The sequence below is a fragment of the Callorhinus ursinus genome, unplaced genomic scaffold (genome assembly GCF_003265705.2).
Source record: "Callorhinus ursinus isolate GAN/ISIS: 27379988/994484 unplaced genomic scaffold, GSC_fseal_2.0 scaffold4, whole genome shotgun sequence".
Classification (NCBI taxonomy): Eukaryota; Metazoa; Chordata; class Mammalia; order Carnivora; family Otariidae; genus Callorhinus; species Callorhinus ursinus.
Genome location: NW_027397066.1, coordinates 101,941,701 through 101,964,635, shown reverse-complemented (window position 1 = coordinate 101,964,635; position 22,935 = coordinate 101,941,701). Strand labels below are relative to the sequence as shown.

At 34.3% G+C, this 22,935-nt stretch overlaps 1 protein-coding gene across 5 annotated transcripts in view; it reads right to left on the bottom strand.

The window, feature by feature from the left end:
* The window catches only part of AFG2A (AFG2 AAA ATPase homolog A), a 343,140-nt gene that overhangs the window by 174,950 nt on the left and 145,255 nt on the right, over positions 1-22,935 (bottom strand). The window contains exon 16 of one of the 5 annotated variants that reach the window (XM_025874139.2): positions 9,860-9,947. The exons of the other annotated variants lie outside the window; for them this stretch is intronic. The gene's annotated coding sequence lies outside the window, so the exon portion shown is untranslated. Of the gene's footprint in view, positions 1-9,859; positions 9,948-22,935 lie in introns of those variants that run through there. 5 annotated transcript variants of the gene reach the window in all.

Here is a 22,935-nt window from a genome sequence, read left to right as displayed (position 1 = left end):
TGAGTCATGAAATCATTTTATGCTTGCTGATTCAATTTAAAATTGAAGAGATCAGAAGTTATCTTTTCTGGGGCACCTGGGTGGCTCAGTTGTTAAGCGTCTACTTTTGGCTCAGGTCATGATCCCAGGGTCCTGGTCCTCCCCACTCTGCGGGAGGCCTGCTTCTCCCTTTTCTACTCCCCCTGCTTGTGTTCCCTCTCTCGCTGTCTCTCTCTATCAAATAAATAAATAAAATCTTAAAAAAAAAAGTTATCTTTTCCAACTTCCTAATCAATATAACAGAAGTTTAGCACAACTCTTTTTTTTAAAACACTTGGAGTATCAGGGAGATCAATGCCTCCCAGAACAAGGAAGTCAACTACGTGAACAACGGTAGTTCACTGGAAAGTTATTCCATTTGTTTTACTGAATCTTTTTAATTGTCTTTTCTACAGGATGGACTTTTAAACATACAAAGTTATTTAAACAAATAACTGTACTGCATGTATTCTTCTTTTCTCCTGGGTAAAAACATACTCTGGTCCACACCTGTTATATCTAAAATTATTTACAAACCATGAGATCCCAAAATTGTTAGTTTATGCAATCTGGATGCTATAGTTAGTGCAGTCTAAAATGACATGAGTATTTTTTGGTAGGGTCATGATAATTTTAACTTATATTAAATATGAGCTCAAATGTACATGTACCACCAAACAAGTAAAATCTTTTTCACTCTATATGTGTTTACTTTGGTGAACTTAATTATTAAATTTTTTTTCAAGATTTTATTTATTTATTTCACAGAGAGACACAGCCAGAGAGGCAACCCAAGCAGGGGGAGTGGGAGAGGGAGAAGCAGGCTTCCCGCGGAGCAGGGAGCCCAATGTAAGGCTGGATCCCAGGACCTTGGGATCATGACCTGAGCCAAAGGCAGACACTTAACGACTGAGCCACCCAGGCCCCCCAACTTAATTATTAAATTTTAAATTTGTTTTCAGTAAACTTCATTTTAGGGGGAGAATGTATATAATTTTAAGATTATTTTCTATATTACCATGAATATCAAGAATAATATCTTATCAAGGTTTATAAAGAAGGAAATACATATATAGCATGTGGCAATCAGCAGTTCATTTTAAAAAACCAGAAAGTACCCAAAGAGTTAATTTTAAGCAGATTTAAATAAGAATCAAATTAAATTCAGCATTTTTCAATTTAGAGATTTATAATGCCTCTGGCGTCGCTAGAAAGAATGGTATTTTTTTAAAACTCATCCTCTGAGGAAGTTGCTATGACATAAAACAGGTGTGGAGCTTTGACTCAATAACTAAGCCTAAGCCATCATCCTATATCAATCATTTAGAAGACTATTTGCACTATTTTCTATTATGATGTTGAATTGTAAGTAAAAGAGAGAAACCAGAATTTTAAGTGCAAAATCCATTAAACCATGTACATCTAAACACTCCCAACCACTGAAACTGAAAGCAGATTCTATTTTAATAATAATAATAGTAATAATAATAATAATAATATAAGAGTAGTTGACAAAAGACGGATTTCCTCACTTAGTCATCCTCCTGTATTAACAGCTTAATTTCCTACCCGTCATTTACTCAACTAAATGCTGGATGTTCTGTAAACAAGTTTGTTTGCTTTGTGCAGGGACAGGAGGGAAGAAAGAAAATATACTGCAGTTTTTTTTTTTTTTTTTCCTGAAACAGTTACCAAAAGTTAGCCTTCATGAGCTATGATATGCTAAAGAAAAGGGTAAATTCCTTGATGCAGCAATAACCTGTCAGTTCATTATTTGCCTATTCCTGGGGGCTCTTTGAGCACCTGAACAATCCACCTGTGATTTACACAGTATTCTGGAGAGTACTCAACACAGGGCTGACAGAGTGGGGCTATTACTTTGACATACAAATCTGACGTGTCTTGATGGCAATGAACAGGGCAAATTATCTTGTTTTATGCTTTGTGTGAACTGAAAAGAAGGGAGAATGTGAGTTCTGCTACTTTAGCCCTACCCCTATTGGGGCACAGTATTTTAAACTATTGGTTTTATTCTGGAAACCTATTCCTTTACTATGGCTGAAAAGAAATGGATCTCAATTTGAAAACAGGAAAACATTCATTGAAATAATAAGCTTAATATTTTTAATATAATATATAAGCTAAATGCCAGAACAACTTTGCATCCATATGCAAACATGGGCCTTTACTTTTAATTCACACTAGATTCAAAACTTAGATCAAAACTAGGTTACAGACCTAAATGTGAAATGTAAAAATTTACAAAAAAACCCATAGGAATCTCTTCAACAAATGGTGCTGGGAAAACCAGACATCACATGCAAAAGAAAGAAGCTGGAATCTTAACTTATACCTTATACACAAATTAACGCAAAATGGATTAAAGACCTAAATAAACATAAGGTCCCAAACTATATAATTCTCAGAAGAAAACAAAAAGGGAAAGGCTCAGTGCCACTGGATTTGGCAAGTGTTTCCCAATGACAACAAAAGAATAGTCAACAAAGTAAAACTAGACAAATTTGACATCAAAATGAATAAATTCGTGAATCAAAGGACAAAATCAACAGAGTAAAAAAGGCAACCTACAGAATGGGAGAAAATACCTGCAAATCATATATTTGATAAGAGGCTAATATCTAGAAGATATAAAAGACTTCCAGAATTCAACAACAAAAAAAGTTTAAAAATAGGCAAAAGTCTTGAATAGATACTTCTCCAGAGATGATACACAAAAGGCTAATAAGCATATGAAAATATGGTCAACACCACTAATTATTAGGGAAATGCAAATCAAAATCACAAGGAGGTACCACCTCACACTTATTAGGATGGCTATTTTTAAAAAAAACAAACAGTGCAACCCTGCCAGGACCCCTCTCACTCTTGAGAGCTTTCTCTGTATCTTCACTTAATAAACTTCTACCATTTTGCTCACTCTCAAAAAATAAATAAATAAAAAATAAAAAACAAACAAAAAACAAGTGTTAGCAAGGATGGGGAAAAACTGGAAACCATGGGCATTGCTGGTAAGAACAAAATGGTACAGGTGCTGCAGAAAACAGTATGGTAGTTCTTCAAAAAATTAAGATTAAATTATCATAAAATTAGGCAATCCCACTTCTGGGTATATATCCAAAATAACTGAAAACAGGATCTCAAAGAGATATTTGCACACTCATGTTCATAGTAGCACTACTCAAAATAACCAAGAGGTGGAAGAAACAAGTGTCCACTGACAACTGAATAGATAAGCAAAATGTACTATATACATACAACAGAATACTATTCATCCTTAATAAGGAAAGAAATTCTGATATATGCTACAACATGGATGACACAAAAACATTATGCCAAGTGAAATAAACCAGTCATTGGGGTGTCTGGGTGGCTCAGATCACGATCCCAATGACCTGGGATTGAGGCCCATCTCAGGCTCTCTGCTCAGCGGGGAGTCTGCTTCTCCCTCTGCCTCTGGAGGCCTCCTCCCCAACCCATGCTCTCTCTCAAATAAATAAAATCTTAAAAAAGAAAAAAAAGAAACCAGCCACGAAAAGGCACATACTTCCACTTATCTAGGGTAGTCAAATTCATAAAAACATAAAATACAATGGTGGTTGCCAGGGGCTGGGTGGAGAGGGCAATGGAGAGTTGTTGTTTAATGGGTATAGAGTTTCACTTCTGCAAGATGAAAAAGTTCTGGCAACTGTCTGCACAACAATGTGAATATACTTAACATTACTGAACTGTACACTTAGAAATGGTTAAGATATATTCTATGTTATATGCTTTTTACAACAAAAAACTTAAAAAATTTTTCATAATCTTGGGTTAAGCAAAGAGTTGATTTAAAAAAATACAAACAAACAAACCACAAAAGGCCAAAAAAGGAAACTGGGATTCTTCAAGATCCAGAACTTTTACTCTGTGAAATACACTGTTAAGAGAAAGAAAAGAGAAGCTACACACTAGAAAATACTTGCAATATACCTGACAAAGGATCTGTAATCAGAATATAAAGAATAAAAGAAAAAAAAGCCCAATTAAAAAAGTAAAAATTGCTCAAAAGATGCCCACTATCATCAGTCATTGGACAAATGCAAATTTAAGTAAGATAACACTACACACTTATTATAATGGTTAAGTTTTTTAAAAAAATGCCAATACAAAGTGCTAGCAAGAATGCAGAGGACGTGGAATTCATATATTGCTGGTGGGGCAACAAAGTTCTGACAGTCTAGAAATCAATAAAGTTATACACACAGATACCCTATGACTCAGTAGTTCCACTCTTAGTAATTATCCTAGAGATATGAAAACTTATGTCCACACAAAAACCTGTCTGCTAATGTTTACTGTAGCATTATTCACAGAAAACCTGGAAACAATCTAAAATGTCCTTCAATGGGTGTATGGATAAGCAAACTGTAGTACATCCATATAGTGGAATACGACCCAGCAATAGAAAAGAAACAAACTATTGATATAATAACAACACAGACAAATTTTAAAAACATGTTAAGTAAAAGAAACCATACTCAAAAGGTTACATACTGCATGGTTCCACTTATATAACATTTGGGAAATGGCAACTTGAGGGACAGATCAGTAGTTGTCAGGGGTTAGTGGTGGAAAGAGGGTTAACTACAAAGGGGTAGCATGAAAGAATTACTGGAGTGAATAAATTGCTTTGTATTGTAATTACACAATTCTGCACATTTGTCAAAAACCTCACAGACTATACACCAGTTAGTAGGTCTGTGACTTGGTCAAGTTTCTGAACTTCTCTCTATATCTCAATTTCTCATCTATACAATCAGTAATGGTAATTGTATTTACCTCATAAAGTTAAGATTTATTGATTAAAATACTTAGAGGAAGACTAAAATTTAGATATGTTGAATTGAAATGCCTTTGAGATATCTAAGTAGGCAGTTCATTGGAGAGGTCAGAACAAAGGTCAGCTAAATCAACTGCAGTCACATGATACCTAAAGCCATAGATGGAGATGTCTGAAGACAAAGAAGAAAGAAGAGGGGTCCTAGCACTCACCCTTGATGAACTGCAACATTTTATGATTAGGCAGAGGAGAATATGTAAAGGAGTCAAGAGGGGCAGAAATAGAAGAAAAATCAGGAGACTATTGTGTCATGTAAAACTAAGCCAGAGTAGTTTGAAAAAGGAGTGGACAATGAAAGTGAACAAAAATAACAGATAATGACTAAGACTGCTAGCTTTTCCTTTTTCCTTTAGTAATAAAGCCCCTCAATTTAAGCTGTGTGCTCAGCACTCAAAATAGAGAACATATTTATTTTACAGCCTCTCTTGTACCTGAATATGGTCATGCAGCTAAGATCAGTCATTGGGATGTAAATGATACATACAGTTTATGGGTTATGTCCTTAAAGTGAGGGAGTAAGTTCTCTATTACCTCACCTCCTGATTCCTGTTCACCTAATGAGAATCCAATTGAGGTAACAGTGAGATTTTTAAACATGTGGCTAAGGGATGGTACTGCAGCAAGACAGAAGGAATCTGAGTTTCTGACACCATCAAAAGAACCACCTTATCAGTTATTAGCTCTGTTGTCTTAAGGTACTCTGTTTAACTAAGGATGAGTAGCTTTAGTATTTCAGAATTCAACACAACAGATTTATGAGAAGGGACACATACAAAGAATAATGTCAACATATTCCTAAGCACATATTTAAATGAAAGGTACAGTATGGCCAATACATTAATAACATAAGAACTAACTGATCATAAAAAGCTTATGATATTTTTTTACATTTTGAAAGTGGTCAACACGCATTTTAAAAGTTTTGGAAATTCTTACAGGTGATTCTCCATTTTGCTGGGGTTTAGAGTGAGTGGGGGCTGAAGGAGAGAATCCATGCAAGTAATTGTTACTTTCCATGTTAATGGTAGAAGTAATGAGATAGAAGAAAAAGAACCACCAACCTAGAAATTAGACACAGGTCTAGTTTATGATGTCTGCTTTGGCATAATTCAGGGGTTTAAATCATAACTATTTTTTTCAGTCACTGAAAAGAAACTTCAGTGCAATTCTGATTTTAGCTATCATAATTAAGTACAAGAAAATCTATTCGTTAGTGTATTAAAGGTTAAGTTACACAACTGATTGTGATATATCTTAATGACTCACATTAAATAATAACATAAAAACTCCAAATCTAACTCTTAAAAAACATAATCTGTATTCTAAAAACAATTTCCAAATTATTTCTTCACTGGAAATTTTGGGAGTAGGAAACTGCACCTTTTAAGCCTGCAGAGAATTCACAAAAGCCACATTCAAGTATCAAAAATAGTTTTAAGCTAAAATAACAAGAACTAGTAATGACTTATCAAATCAGTTTTTATGTTTACCTCTGACATATCTACCAGCAAATTTCCAGCAAACCATCAGGAAGATGCTTCTTTCTCAGACATAATGGAATTTTTTTTTTTTGGACTAATTGCATTTCTGAACTAAATGCATGCAAAGTTAATAAACGGAAGGAAAAGCAAATATAGAGTTGTCATTTTTAAATTATATTCTTAAAAGGTTTAGGGGTATCATTTGTGGAACACAAAGAGATTTCCTTCTGTAACAGCATTCCAGGACATCACTCTTTCCTGCCTACCAGCAGACAAGATTATACTTGTCTGGAATGTCAGTGAAGTATTTATACAAAGGCAGTTTTTCAGAATCTTCTTATTGTGAACACAAAACAGGAAATACAGTAATACCATCAGTATATGTTAAACACTGTTTAGTATAAACTGTGTTTCTCCCTTAATAAGTACTAGGTTAACCTCCAAGAGGAGGAGGTGAAAATGAGCACATCTATAAACACGTACCCCTAGTTGTTTGCAGTCCGCCAGAAGAAAGGCTCAGGAAGAAAAATTCAATGAAACTTTATGAATTTGCCAAACTATGTTTTAGTCCAGTGTTAAACTATAGCCTCTAATAAAAACTTATTTTTCTCAAGTTCACAGGGGAAAATGAAAGTACTGTTCTATAAAAGTTAACATTTTATTGAATGAGAAACAGCTTAATAATATGTTAATTTAATTGAAATACAGTTTCTGAGGCAGGAAAAACAAATTTCTATATAAAGTGGCCATCCAACGAAAGCACCAGATGAAGCATTTCATGTTCTAAAACACATTTTTCCACCAAAGCCACAATTTATCTTCTATGGATTAAAAAAAAAATTAATACAATTCTACAAAATTACCTACTGAAGAATTTTAAAATTTATTTACAAATTGATTATAAAGTATAGCTGGTACCCCAAGCAGAATAAACTCTTACAGAGATAAATTTTAATCTTCCATAAAATGGGAGAATGAACTTTGGTTTGAGTGCCCCCTGCTGATGTGAGAATTTTAAAAATACAAATGTTGATTTGATAAAATTGTGATGTTAATCATTTTTTTAAAACCTGTTTCTACTCAGAAATTATTTTCAATTTTTTAGTGAAAACTAAGGAGATTTAAATATTTGATCTGGGCATATTTTCACTCAATGGTCATATATTTGTGGTCTATTATCTGACATTTAGAGGGTTTTATTTCTTTGACCTCAAAATACCTCGAAGTTATTAGATGGTTAGAAAAAAATCTAGAAAAGAATAAACTACTAGAGAAAAATCAAGAACTGAACTAAGTGGTCCCCAAGAGAAGCAAGCTAGAGAAAAAGATACTGGTAAAGCCAATTCAGTTTTTTTAAAAAAGGAAAAGGTTGTTAAGACTTGAAACAGCTGAGAAACAGTAATGAGGATGGTGTCAGATAAATGGAAAAGAGACAAAAGCAGCAAACGCCTGGAGGAAATAATGAACATGGCATGTGCAGAACGCATGACACTAGAAGATTTAATTGCCAGAATAAATGGATAAAATCTGTTCCATGAACACAGAAAATAATGGTGAAAGGTAGGCCCAACTTTTGCTAACTCAAAAGGTCAGAATGAAGAGCTGGACTTGAGGCAAACAACAGGGAGCCACTGCAGGCTCCTTGGCAGTATGGTAATCTGGTAAAGCAGCAGAATAACCTGGTTAGACATTCCTTTAGGAAGACTACTGTGAAATAGAACAAAGACGAAATAGAGGAAAGAAGAGATTGGAGGCAGAGACACAAGTTAAGAGGCAACTCTAGCAATCCAAAGAAAGAACTGAACCAGAATAGAAGCAATGGGAATGAAAAACAAGAGTGACATTGAGAAATATCCTGAGTTAAAAACAAAACTAGGTGTCCTCGACTGGACTCGGATTTTTGTCTGATTCTTTTGCCATATTGTGGCTGCTGAATTCAACTGAAATAAAAAAGTAGGAGACAAACAGTTAACAGAAGGGAAAACTGGGGTATCACTGGAGCTTCAAGATGTGGGTAGTCAGTAGGATCAAGTTTGTGGAATTTGAGAAAATAAGAACCCTGAAGAAGCCATTAAATTTTGTTTAATAGTCATTGGTGACTTACATAAGTTCACTTTATTAATAAAGTACAGTCAGGAGGAACTAGAGAGTCGAAACTTTTTTTTTTAAGATTTTATTTATTTCTTTATTTGACAGAGAGAGAGAGAGGTTAGCACAAGCTGAGGGAGAGGCAGAGGGAGAGGGAGAAGCAGACTCCCCACTGAGCAGGGAGCCCTACGTGGGGCTCCATCCCAGGACTCCAGGATCATGACCTAAGCCGAAGGCAGATGCTTAACTCACTGAACCACCCAGGCACCTGGAGAGTCGAAAATTTTTTAAAATTGAGATGAGACAGAGAAACTAAGTGGAACAATTCACTTTAAGGAGAACATGTCGGTCTCTGAGAGTAAAGGAGGAGCATTTAAAGACCAGGGCATAGCAATGTTTAGTTAAAGATTGGGATATATAAGGAAGTTCATGGCAAATGGTCTCAATTATCTCAAAAACTGGTTTCCAGACTCATTTCTCAAGTAAGCAGCAAAATTGGAAAATATTTGATATAACTTTTCTATCCAGGAGTGCAGTTTCTCCTGGAGATGTTCAGTCCCAAGGGATGGCTTCCTTGGCCAAGACTTCTCATTTTTCTATTCCTGTCTAGAAAAATCTGTGTGCTATTTCATAAAAATGTTCAAAGCTGACCCACTAATGACACTGTTTCCTACACATATAAATATAGTCTTTCCAAACACAGTTATATGAAGACATCTGGAATCAAGTATGCAACTCAAGAGCAGACAATATTCACAGGCCACAGGTAAAAGTGGTAATGGTTAAGAGCTCATGGAAAAGTAATGTTTCCTAAGATAAAAGAGTAGACTTATTCTGAAATTACAAAAAAACCTAACGGAAAATCATTTCTAGATTTTACGTTATTTTTTCTTTGCAAAGGGATTTTTGTTAAAAGAATTACAATACTTGAAGTTAGATTTCAATTAATTCATTTTCTTTGAGAGCAGATCCATTTCTAATTCTTCTGGCCCAAGGTCACTATATTCTATCATTGTAATGTCACTGTTAAAAAATGAGTATCATAATAATGAAGTTTCCTCTCAAAACTAACATGCATAAAGTAATGAAGTAAACATTATGATGTACATTAAGTCCAATAAGAACATAATTACACTGGGACGCCTGGGTGGCTCAGTTGCTAAGCATCTGCCTTTGGCTCAGGTCATGATCCCAGGGTCCTGGGATCGAGCCCCACATCGGGCTCCCTGCTCAGCACGAAGCCTGCTTCTCCCTCTCCCACTCCCCCTGCTTGTGTTCCCTCTCTTGCTGTCTCTCTGTCAAATAAATAAATAAAAATCTTAAAAAAAAAAAAAAAGAACATATTACACTTACTGGAGAGTATACCAGTTGTTTTGAAGCAAGGCCTTGTTTTTCTTCATGACCAAATATTCCAAATATCACAATAAATTGATAGAGATGTTAACACTAATTAGTATATCCTAGAAAAGACGAAAAATCATCAAAACCTCTTAAGTATTTGTGGAATGAATAAAAGTGCTACACTGATTACATGTCTATACTATAGACCAAACTAAGTTCTCTCTAAAGTTAAATAGGCAGGGATCTGATAACATCTTTTTTCTTTTAAATAGAAAAAGAGTAAACAAGTTATTAAATAAAATTTTAGAGAAAGAAAAAAGAATTAACTATTGTTTTCTTCTTTGAATATTATCCTCTAGTCTTCAGATATATGAACACATTTTATAGCAACGGTTATATTTTGGATATTTTAAACAACTTTTGTAATTAAAAGTGTCAGTTTTCTGGGGCACCTGGGTGGCTCACTCCTTAAGCGTCTGCCTTTGGCTCAGGTCATGGTCCCAGGGTCCTGGGATGGAGCCCGACATCGGGCTCCCTGCTTGGCGGGAAGCCTGCTTCTCCCTCTCCCTCTCCCCCTGCTTGTGTTCCCTCTCTCACTGTCTCGCTCTCTGTCAAATAAATAAATAAAAATCTTTAAAAAAAATAAAAGTGTCAGTTTTCCATTTTCAAACTCAAGTAAAGTGAATTTTTCCAAGGTAATTGCCTTTTGAAAAACAAAAGTTCCTCTGACAAAAGATTTCCCCCCCTTCCCCACCCCACACACAAAAAGAAAGGTCAGTTTTCAGAAGGTACATAATAAAACAATAGGAATGACAATTTAAAACTGAGGAATGCAAAGCAGATTTTAATCCACACTGCATGTAGGACACATCTGTATAGAGTAGAGGTAGATTTCAAAACATTACCAACAACTGAATATGTTCTCTAACAAATGTGTAATCAATGAAGAGGACATGGCCAAAATAATAACTTTATACTCTATTCATTAAAGGAGATTACAAATATAAAGAGATGCTTATGTGTAAAAGAACAGTTTATCAATACCTCAAAAATCTTTCTGGTATTTTTTTTCATTACTTACTACTGCATTAGACAACCTAAGTAGGCATTATTATATCCAAAGGTGTAGCATTAAAAAAAAAAAATGTATCTCAGAGCACATCCAGTTCTTTCCCATCACAAATCCTTGGGAAATATTTATCTGATTATCTAAATATTACCCTAGACACTAAAACACATAAGCTTTGAATCTACAGATTGAAGTAGAGGCTGATATGTGGAAATGAGTAAGGCATCAAAACACAGCAAACAAACAAACAAAAAACCAAGCATACAACTGGGGAAGTAGAATGGGACCTGTGTCAAGAATTAAAGATACAGGGCGATGACATCCCTGAGTGACAAAACTAGTTTAAAATAAAAAGTCAAATTTACCCTCTATGAAGTTTTGTAAACAATCACCCTTGAATATATTACTCTTTTAAGAACTTAGAAGGAAAAGGATCATTATACTCCAAGGAGACTCAAAAAGGCCTATTGAATTTGACTCAATTAAAATAGTCTATTTGGGCAAGAAGGTTACAAAACAAAGTATCTTGAATTTGACAGCAGTAACAATCCTGACTCACCAAGACTCAGTCTTGCCTGAGGGCAATGTACATGCCATGTTTATGATGGCAGCACAAACAATAAGAAAAATAATTTATGTAAATATAAACTGAAAGGATGGTTAATGCTAATGTATAATTTTATTGATAAACAGTAATGGATAAAATGATATTACCAGCACACTGAAGTTATTTCTTCATTATTAGCCCTTAATTATTATTGCATTTTTTAAGAATTTTTCTGAGAAGTTATTTGGATAAACACTAGACAGAAGAGGTCAGAAAAGGTAAAAGTAGAACTTTAAATATGGGAATTATGTTAATGAATCACTGTAGAAATTCAAATATAATGGATTATTTGCTCAACAGGAGTGATTCATTCACAGTGATCCATTTACATTCAATACTTGGAATTAAGACAAAACCAAAGTGGGTGGTCAGGATTGATGACAAATTCTGTTAAATTTGGCAGAAGATGAAAATCACTGGTCACTACAAGGAAATATCCCATAATTATGGCCTCATTAACACAATACTATCTACACTGAACCTTCATCTTTGTAATCCGGTTTAAAGTTAGGTAAGCCCTGGCACATCCTGACGTCAATTCTGGCAGGAAATGTCATGATTTTCAAGAATAAACAAGGTGGCAAATTAGAGCCAAATGAGGAGTGAAGACTGGCCCTACATACTACACTATTGCATCTAAATTTTTTTTATGTCTAAGAAGAGTAAGTTTGGAAAATGGAGAGCAAAGTACATGATTTCCTAGACTCCTTAGAAAAGATCAAGGATATTTCATGCTTATCTCACTTTTCTCAAAGCGAGTGTTAAGACTGATTCACAGGCTCCTCCTAGATGAAAGTAAGACACAGGGCATGGACTGAAAAGGTGGAACAAATACCATCTCAATGATACAAGAAACTTGCTTACACTTAGACTACATTTTCACTTTCAACACTAAATTAATCAGCTAAAACTCACCATAAATACTTCCTTCTTTACAAGACATCCATTCAATCTTGGTTTTTACTTTAACATTTTTATAAATAATTTAAGAAAAATCACTGAAGAGTCTCAAATATTTCTAACTTAAAAATTTTAGACTTATTCTTTCCAAAAGAGAGAAAATCCTATACACAGCAATATCAGACACAAAATTTTAAAGTTGTCTTTTACTATTTTTTATTTTTACTTATTTTTTTAAAATTTTAATTCCAGTATAGTTATCAGTGTTATATTAGTTTCAGGTGTAAAATATAGTGATTCAACAATTCTATATATTACTCAGTGTTCATCAAGATAAGTGTAGTTTTTAAAAAAAGATTTATTTATTTATTCTAGAGAGAGTCTTAAGCAGACTCCATACCAAGAGCAGAGCCTTACACAAGACTCCATCTTATGACCCTGACATCACAACCTAAGACGAAACCAAGAGATGGATGCTTAACAGACTGTGCCACCTAGGTGCCCCAGGATAAGTGTACTCTTAATCCCCTTCACCTATTTCATGCATTCTCCCACCCACCTCCCTCTGGTAACCATCAGTTTGTTCTCTATAGTTAAGAGTGTTTCTTGGTTTGGTTTGTCTCTCTCTTTTGTCTCCTTTGTTCATTTGTCTTGTTTCTTAAGTTCCACATATGAGTGAGGTCATATGGTATTTGTCTTTCTCTGACTGACTTATTTCATTTAGCATTACAGCCTCTAGATCCATGTTGTTGCAAATGGCAAGATTTCATCTTTTTTGGGGCTAAATAATATTCCTCTGTGTGTGTGTGTGTGTGTGTGTGTGTGTGTGTGTGTGTGTGTGTGTACACAATCTTTGTTATCCATTCATCAATCAGTGGGATACTTGAGTTGCTTCTGTAATTTGGCTATTGTAGATAATACTGCGGTAAACATAGGAGTGCATATATCTTTTTGAATCAGTGTTTTTGTGTTCTTTGGGTACATACCCTGTAGTGGGATTAGTGGATCATAAGGTAATTCTGTTTTTAATTTTTTGAGGAACCTCCATACTCTTCCACAGTGGCTGCACTAGGTTGCGTTCCCACCAAGAGTGTAAGAGGGTTCCTTTTTCTCCACATCCTCACCAACACCTGTTGTTTCTTGTGTTTTCTATTTTAGCCATTCTGACAGGTGTGAGGTGATGCCTCATTATGGTTTTGATTTCTATTTCCCTGATGATTAATGATGTTGAGCGTCTTTTCATGTGTCTGTTGGCCATCTGGATGTCTTCTTTGGAGAAATGTCTATTCATGTCTTCTGCCCATTTTAATTGGATTATTTGTTTTTTGAGTGTTGAACTGTATAACCTCTTTATGTATTTTGGATACAAACCCATTACTGAATATGTCATTTGCAAATCTCTTCTCCCATTCAGTCAGTTGTCTTTAGTTTTGTTGATTGTTTCCTTCGCTGTGCAGAAGCTTTTTATTTTGATGTAGTCCCATAAGTTTATTTTTCTCTCTCTAAAAATAAATCTTAAAAAAAAAAAACCTGACACACACACACACACAAAACAGAGGACATAATCAAAGAACCAGTTATTTCAAGACAAAGAATCACATGTACAAAGACTGAATATACTGGAAATTTTTTTGAAGCTGAATATAAAATGACTATACTTAATATGCATAAAGAAATAAAGTAATTGAAAGCATAACAATAGAACAAAATAAGACACAGTAACAACTGGAAACTAAAAGGCAGAAGTCCCTAATTATGATAAAACACACACACACACACACACACACACACACACTATAAAAATATACATGGTAGAGAAGAAAAGTTAAAGCCCTGGACTTTCAAGTCAGACAGTATGGTTCCATCACTTACCTGTAATATAAATTTGATCTAATTATTTAAGCCCTGTGCCTCAATTTCTTTATCTATAGAAGGAATCAAGAGTACCTTATAACCTCATATGATTGCTATAAGAACTAAATGAGTGGGCTGATCTATATAAAGAACTTAGAACAGTATCAGCACATAAAAAATCCTCAATTAATGATGGTAGTAGTATTTTACAGAAATATATCCATACCCAAAGTTCTTAGAGTCTCTTATTATTAGAAATCAAATATAGCAGGAGCACTATTGTTGAAAATAAATTAAAAACTTAATAAATTGTGTGTGAGTCAGAAGCTCTCTGAATCCTCTTAAAAACTTTCTTACATAGTATTTCTTTCTCACAACTGAAACAGTCCAGGGTTTTCTTCCTAAGCCACTTCTACTTCAACCCACTCAGGCTATCTCACCTAATCAACAGCCTTTCCTCATTCTGGGCTTCCATAATGTTACTCATTGAAATACTGAATTGGGAGTGCACGTAGCTTTAATTATGCTGCCTTAATACAAGGTATACTGTGTCATTGAACATAAGAACCAGAAAGGACCTGAGGGATCTAGCATGCTATTTCTGGAAGAGTGGAATCCCTAACATTAAAATTTTATTCCCTTTTTAATTTTCCAATATTCACAGGATCATTTTTTTGGCGTTATCCAAATTTATTTGTCATTTTTTTACCTGCATTATCAATTTATTTTTTGCATTTTTAAAAATTTAAACTCAATTAATTAACATATAATGTATTATTAGTTTCAGCATCAGTTGTATAAAATAGCCAGTGCTCATTACATCACGTGCCCTCCTTAATGCCCATCACCCTGTTACCCACAAACAACCCTCAGTTTGTTTCCTATGGTAAAGAGGCTCTTACGGTTTGTCTCCCTCTCTGATTATGTCTTGTTTTGTTTTTCCCTCCCTTCTTCTACGCTCCTCTGTTTTGTTTCTTAAATTCCACATATGAGCAAAACCATACGCTAATTGCCTTTCTCTGATTGACTTATAATACCTTCTAGTTCCATCCACATCATTGCAAATGGCAAGACTTCATTTTTGATGGCTGAGTAATATTCCAGTGTATATATTAAATTTCTTATTTAGAGATTATTTCAAATTCACATTAAAGTTTTAAGAATAGTAAGAGTATAAAGAACCCCTACATAACCTTTACTCGAATTCACCTACTATTAACATTTACCCTTTCTGCCTTATCTTTGATCTTGTACTCTGTGGTACTTTTTTTTTTTTTTTGGTATATGTGGGGGGCACATAACACTTTGCTAATCTTGTTTCACTCAGAGCCATCTGCAAAGATCACACAACTTTCATTTAATAGCACTGTTTTGTTTTCATTGTATTTACTTTTTACTGTTGTTTTTATTTATGGCAAGTATCCCTTTTGGGAGACATAAATTATCCTTATTCATTAAATTTATCTAAGTGTTTAAAATATTAATTGAAGAAAAATATAAAGTAAATAGTAGTAAAGTGACATATGAATATGGGAAATTCATGGATGATGGATGGGGAAAAATAAAATTTAGAAAATACTCAACTAGTCCCAGTATCTTTTTAAAAAATAAGCTGCTGGCTGGGCAAGAATATAATACAAAGATGTCTAGCCCAGTCTGACACTTATGCTAAGTAAATGAGTTAGAACTTAGAATTAAGGCTTCCTTTAGGCCACCACCCTTTCAATTTCTTTATGGAAGAAGTATTGTAAAAGTCTTAATTTTTCAACACATGATTGTACCTGCCATGGTACAATCACTGGCCAGTAAGATTACCTCTGCTATGCCCCCACTTCCTCCTCCTCCCCAAACCTTTGCTCTCTTGTTCTGGGTGCATAGCAAAAGTCAGTTGAGTCTGTTCCCACACTATCTCTTTCCTGCCTCTCTTCTATTCAATAAGTTTTACTGAGCACTTAATACGGCCAGGAGATTAATAAGCACAATGATACATCAGTAAATAAAAACGATTATGAAATCATGATTCAGAAATTACAGCTTAACAACTACGTGACATTAAAATAATGTGATGTAAATAAATATTATATAAACCATTAAAATATGACTGTTACAAGAACATGACTATTTCTGTAAAAACCAAGGCAAATGCTTAGGAAAATTCAATAAAGGTGAATAAAATAACTATTTTGGTAAAGCAGAACATCTGTAAAAGAATGGGGAAACTCAGAGTGCCTTAAATTCTCACTATATAAAAGTCAAACACTGAAATCAATACAGTGAGGTTTAGAAAAGGGATATCATGGAACTTCAATCAGTGGATTATTCTCAAAGAAACACATTTGCCCTGAAATAAATAACAAATTAACGCATATTTAAATGTCTATGTTAAGGAAAAATCAGACTTTACCTAAAATATTTTAATAATTTCTCTTTTGATTTTTTCAATTAACTATTGGTTACCAACCAGTAGTTACCTGGAAATTACCAACCCGCAAATCTTGACACATTAAAAATTACCAGTGAAACAGTGAAATGGTAGAACCACTGTAGAAGGAAATAATACCAAAAATACAAAAGCATTTACCCTTTAACACAGTACTCTCACTTTCTGACAAACCCACACAACTACAAAATAACGCTTAAACAAGGTTGTTAGTAATGGCAAAAGACTGGCAACAGTCCAAGTGTCCATTGATAGGGTACTGTTTGTATGTAGTTCTGCGTTTATGCAGCCTACAAAATGATGAAGGAAATAGCCATGTACTGAGAAAGAAAGATCTCTAATATATGGTGCTAAGTGAAAAAAGCAAAGCACTTGACAGCATATGCATAGTTTCCTCTATCTTATATTTTTGGGGAATATGAGTATTGGAAACAATAAATAAATATACATATTTGCTTGTATTAAAAACATTAGAAGAAAAAAGAAACTGATAAAAATGAGGTAAAGGAGACAAGAATGAGATACAGAAGTGGGAGTAAGGTATCCCTATGTATATCTTTCTACAGATTTGATCTTTAAAGCATTTAAATATATACTACCTATTCAAAGTATCACCTAAACAAAATATTCTTTAGAAATGAAAAAAATAATAACTAAAAGAATATACAGAATAACAATGAAATTTATTCCTTTGCTTTCTGTTAGCGGAACAACTAGTTTTATACATTACAGTCTCTCATCAATAAACTTTACATTTTTCATCTCTAGCTGAGATCCAATTTCTTCTCTGAATTTTCTTCTATACTAACATAACTATGGCTGGTTTATTTACTTAAAAAACAAAACAAAACAAAAAACCCAAGAGGACTTTTGGTGGTGATAGAATACAGATTTCCTGTCTGTCTCCACCAAAGAGACAACTTCTTAAACACGTAAACAAAGGTAAAATGATTGGCTGTGATTTTTTACTTCAAGCTGCATTTTTTTTCCCACCCTCTCCTTTACAAAAAGCATGACTTTTTCAACAGCATGCATTCAGTTCATTAATGGGGTGTGGGTGGTGTGGCAGATAACATGATTATTTAAAAAATAAGATCAACTGCAATTTTTTTTTAATATAGTAGGTTTAAGAATATCACTTACATTTAGTCTCCAATGTCTGTTTTTGTTTTAGCACAATGGATGGATTATTATTAAATCTCTTTAGAAGCTATATATTCTACCCCATGTACTACCTCCCTGAACCTCAATGGTTGTTATGGGCATGCCCTGGATCCCAGGTCAGGTTCCCAAATCCCAAATCTCTGGAAGGCAATGTAAACAAACACTTTCTGTCAGTCTCTAACTTCCCTACCACTACTAAGTTACTAGGTGTGTTTGTGTTTATACATGTGGGGTTACATATACTTCTTTCTACTGCAAATTATTATGATTGAGTAGACAATATCAAAATGAATGGAAGCACTGTTGAACTCCACTTGAGAAATGAACAAGGGCATGCCTATTCCTTACACTGAGGCCCAGCAATCAATTAAGGACTGGACAATTCTTTTAATTCATCTAAAAAAAAAAAAACAACAACAAAATTTAGTGTCAATACAAGTTACCAAACAGAAATTAATAAACACCCATCTGACAAGTTTAAAACAACACCTGACTTCCTGGATGTGTTAACTGAAGCTTAGACAGTAAATAAATTACCAACAGTCACATCTAAGAAATGAATTCAGAGCTTCAGGTTACTGAATATTTTACCAAAATAATTAATTTTACATATTGTGATTACTTTTTTATTAAGTGATTTAATTCACCAATATAGAAATAATTCTGTATAACCCCATCTCCTATAAAGTAGAACTTTCCTTTAATATTTGTGAAGGTAAAAAAAATATAAAGTTTCTCACATCCTTCTATGATGAAATCGTACTGTTTTCCATTTCTTTGTATCATGAGATCAGCATATGTCTCCATGAATATTTTTCAAAGAATGTTTGTGTTTACCATGTTCATAAATCCCCCAGTCAATGTCTAAAGCCTCTTTTTTCTCTTATTAGTAACTCAAACAAATAAACTCTCCCTATAAAACATTGTAAACATCAGTGGGGCTATTCATTTGGAAAAACTCCCATCAAGATAAAAATCCATGCTTGAGAGCAGGGTTTCTCAACTTCAACCCTACTGACTTTGGGGCTGGTTAATACTTTGTTGTCGGAACTCTCCTGTACATTATAATAGGGTGTTCAGCAGCATCTGTGGCCTCTACCTACTGGCGGCCAATATCATCAATCCATTTGCCACAACCAAAAATGTCTTCTGATACTACCAAATGGCGGGGGCGGGGGTGGGCTGGGGAGAAGAATCGTCAGGTTGAGAACCACAGAAAGTTATAAAATCCGTATTAGCAGAAATCTTTCAGAAAAAAATAGATAATCACCTTCCTGGATAGTTCAGACATTCACTGCTTGATGAAGAAGCTGGTTCTAACTGGTCTTGTTTGGTTTACAGAATCTTCTGAGATTTTTCTTATTGTTGTTGTTCTTTGTGACTATAATTCTATCCTTAGACCTTCATGCAGAATCAAAATTCTTACAACCTTTTTTTATTAAAAAAAAAAATGTCCTCCAAAATAACTTGAATTAGCAGTATACCCATCACTGTAAGTATTCAAATCAGGCCCAAAGTTGGGGGTTGTGAGGAGTTATATATGGAAACTAAAACTGATATCCAGGTGATTAGCAATTTAATTATGATATACCTATTTGATTTATCAGCATAATCACTCTCCCCAAAGGTTGAACTGGTGAGGATTTTGCAAGCTATAAAAAACTGTTTATAACAGATTTTTTTTTTTTTAAACTGGACATGAGGCTGCAGTGTACTAAAGGCTATCACTAATGCAGAGGGAAGTTTTAATCCCTGTGGAGATTGTCTGGGTAAGTGAGCAAAGACTCTAGCTGACAGCACAGATAATACAATTCAGTTCCAGGCCAAAGCACTGTATTTGTTTTTGTTGTTTTTCTCCTATCCTATCAGCAGCCTGTCTCCATGGATTTGTCTGGGAAAATGATAAATAGTACAGCAAGCAAGCTTCTCCATGCATCTAAATCATCTTCCTAGCAAAGACCACAAGCAAAGCTTTAGAAGGATCATCTTTTAAAATGTACATTTATACGTATAGTAAGTTACTCAAAACCAATGAATATAAATGTAACGAAATGCACAAAAAGATAAGTATTTACACAGAGCCTTAAATCCTTGAAGTTCAGAACACATTAAAGAAAAAATAACAATCACCAGATATTTATAAATATGTGAAACAGAAAATACAAACATGTAAATGACTCCCCATCGGTCCCTGGTAACTGAATTCAGGTAGGGATGCAGTCCTCTTTTGAGTTAAAGTGAGAGGGTTTCATATTGGTGTTCTCCATATCAGACAGTAATAATATAGTTCTTGATTTCAGGATGTGATTTTTTTTTTGATAGTCTATTATTTCTGTATTATTTAAGTCCTGTGAAACTTAATTATTTCCATTATCAAAATTACAGTTTCTTTTCTATCAGAGAGAATAGTGATATGGAATCCTTTTGTTTTAATGGTTGCTAAAAATACAAAATGTGGAGGATAGAAACTTAAATAGAGAATAGTGAATTTTTAAGTTCTTTTTTATCTGATTCCCAAGCATTAACATTTTTTCGTTTGTTTCCAGTGTTTTAAAGGTCCTTCCAAAAGTGTCCCTAGGGCAAAGAAACTCTGTTTAGATTTTTCCTATGTGCTTTATTTTCTTGATATTTTTATTTTGCAGAAGGAATTTGCCATTTACTTTTGATGAAGTTAATAAATGTATAGTATCTTTAGATTCTATTTCTTGGATTTAGAGGATAATTTGAATGTTAGATTTCAAAAGGTTTGTACGTAAATGGCCTGTGGTGGTCAAATGTGGCTTGTAATTTTAATCTTGATGAATTGAGGAATACATAAAACAAACAAAAATTAACAATTTAGCTCATTGTGTTTTTTCTTTATCTCCTTATTTATCTTTAGGAGGACTGTACAGCTTCTTTTTGACGATTATAGAAAATAGCTCAATGCCAACATTAAGATACCGAAAAAAAAATTTTATTTATGTATTTATTCGAGAGAGAGAGAGAGAGTCCATGCATGTGGGCAGGGTGAGGGGCAGAGGGAGAGGGGGAAAGAGAGAGAGAGAGAGAGAGAGAGAGAGAATCTCAAGCAGACTCCATGCTCAGTGTGGAACCCAACATGGGGTTCTAATCCCAAGACCCTGAGATCATGACCTGAGCTGAAATCAAGAGTCAGATGTTTAACTGATTGAGCCACCCACACACCCCCCTAAGATACCTTTTAATTTAATGTTTTCAAAACCAAGGAGAAGGATCTTCCATTCCAAGGGAGGCTCTAAATAATGTAGGAGTCCAGGGTCCAAAATTCATTCATCTATCCATCCATCCATCCATCCATCCATATACTCAGCAATACATAAACTTATAGTAATCTTTGGTATTAAGGAACAGTATTCATAAAGTCCTTGTATTATAATAATTATAATAAGAACATTTATATCATGTTTAAATATGTACAAAACATCTTCATTATATAACTGACAACTCTTTCCTGGCTTTATAATCTACTATAGAAAGGGGAAAAGTTAAATTTGTGATAAGAGGTAGGAATGGGAGGCAGCCATAGGGAGCCATTTTAAAGTTACAGAATTAAATACACTACTAAAAGTTAAATTTCCCAATTTTTCAAGACTAGTGGTCTTTTTCTTAAGCCATCACAAGATTTTAAATATATAACCTTCATCAGTAATGCTTCTTCCTACACTGCCCTGTGGCTTCTCAGTCACTTTCACCAAATAAATAGCTTAATGAGTCCTTTTCATTGTCTTATTAAAAGTAAAATTTGAAGACTATCCACAAATTTAGGTGTCTATGCTAACCAGATAATATAAAATTCTCTACTAAATCAGAACACAAGGGTTCATAGGTCATATACCCTCAAATCATGGTGAACACAATACATTATTTCTTAATGTTTTAAAAAAGGAAAACATCAATGAAGCAAAGAATTCATTCTTAGAACTAAACATCTGAATTTAGAAGAACTAGAAGAGAATCTTAATATTAAGGGCTTCAGAATGAAGTTATCTCAATTTCCTGGCTAACATGGCATTCTAGTCCTGATTAATGATATGAACGAAATAGATTACAGTGATAAAAGTACCATATAACATCCCAGTCTCTTCATCAATTGATTTTTGTAATAAAGATGTTCTTTGGGGAAGCCTGGGTGGCTCAGTCGGTTAAGCATCTGCCTTCAGCTCAGGTCATGATCCCAGGGTCCTGGGATCAAGTCCCATGTCGGGCTCCCTGCTCAGTGGGGAGTCTGCTTCTCCCTCTCCCTCAGCCCCTCCCCCTGTTCATGTTCTCTCTCTAATAAATAAAATCCTTAAAAAAAAAAGATATTCTTTGGGTAATTCCTTTATGTACAAAACTCTTATTTAAAAACATTTGAATCATTAAGTATTTTAAACAAAAACAAACTTAAAAAATCATGTTGGTGATTATACGTATGTATATACATGGCTATATAAGAGCTAATAAATATTATAGGGATGAGAAAGGTAAAATAAAAGAACATATGTCAGCTTAAAATTGGATAGCAACATTTTTAAAAAGATTTTATTTATTTGACAGAGAGAGCACAAGCAGGTGGAGCAGCAGGCAGAGGGAGAGAAAAAAGAAAAACAAAACTGGAGGTGTCACAATCCCAGATTTAAAGATATATTGCAAAGGTGTAGTAATCAAAACAGTATGGTACTAGCACAAAAACAGACACATAGATCAATGGAACAGAATAGAGAGCCCAGAATAAGCCCACAATTACATGGTCAGTTGATCTTCAACAAAGGAGGCAAGAATACTCAACGGGGAAAAAGACAGTCCCTTCAACAAATGGTGTTGGGAAAACTGGGCAGCCACATGCAAAAGAATGAAACTGAACCACTTTCTTACACCATACACAAAAATAAACTCAAAAGGGATGAAGGATCTAAATGTGAAACCTGAAATAATAAAACTCCTAGAAGAGAGCACAGGCAGTTTCTGACACTGGTCATAGCAACATTTTTCTAGACATGTTTCCTGAGGCAAGGAAAACAAAAGCAAAAAATAAACTTATGGGACTACATCAAAATAAAAAGCTTCTGCACA